Below are 609 nucleotides of genomic sequence, written 5' to 3' on the forward strand. Positions count from 1 at the left end.
CTTGTCCGGATTCGCTTTCTCTCACGGTTTTGGCACAGGCGCGTCGCCTACTACTCGCTTGTCATATTAAACAGTCACCGTGGAAGCGGAGTACCACCATGTTTACGAAATGTGTGATTAAAGTGATTTCTTACCTCCAGACGTGATGGGAAATCCACGTGATATTAAGTAAACCAAACTTTTCTTTTTCTTTTCCGCCACTGTTTAAATCCTAAAGACCGTACGGGAGCAACGCCAGCACACACTGCACACCACCGCGGCAGAGACCAGAGTGTCCCCACAGCCACAGGTTCCCCACCACTGCCGCCGACAACAGCACAAGGAGCGAGGGAGCGAGGCACTAGAGCCAGGAAGTCTGCAGAGCCCCAGCAGTGTGACGCCCAACGCGCGGGGACGGACGTGTGCACTGGTGGCGCTCGCGGCGTGCACAGATAGGGACTCTCGCTGCCCTCTGGCGGCGGACGCGCGCAACCTTGACCCACTGTTGGCCAGGTGCTATTGCTTGGCGCTGTTCTCTGGCCTCTTGCAATTGCAAGGGGCCTCATGACCAAGTGTCCTTTGGAAAGACGTTGGGACATTGCAATTATGGATCAATTGCGGTATGTGTTC

At 55.2% G+C, this 609-nt stretch overlaps 1 protein-coding gene across 1 annotated transcript in view; it reads right to left on the reverse strand.

The window, feature by feature from the left end:
- Window positions 1-392, reverse strand: part of LOC119585419 (Ig-like and fibronectin type-III domain-containing protein 1) — a gene marked incomplete in the record, with an annotated part of 121,576 nt that extends 121,184 nt beyond the window's left edge. The window contains 1 exon segment of the mRNA XM_037934081.1: window positions 135-392.
- Between the last annotated feature and the right edge of the window lie 217 nt (window positions 393-609).

The sequence above is a fragment of the Penaeus monodon genome, chromosome 19 (assembly GCF_015228065.2).
Source record: "Penaeus monodon isolate SGIC_2016 chromosome 19, NSTDA_Pmon_1, whole genome shotgun sequence".
Lineage (NCBI taxonomy): Eukaryota > Metazoa > Arthropoda > Malacostraca > Decapoda > Penaeidae > Penaeus > Penaeus monodon.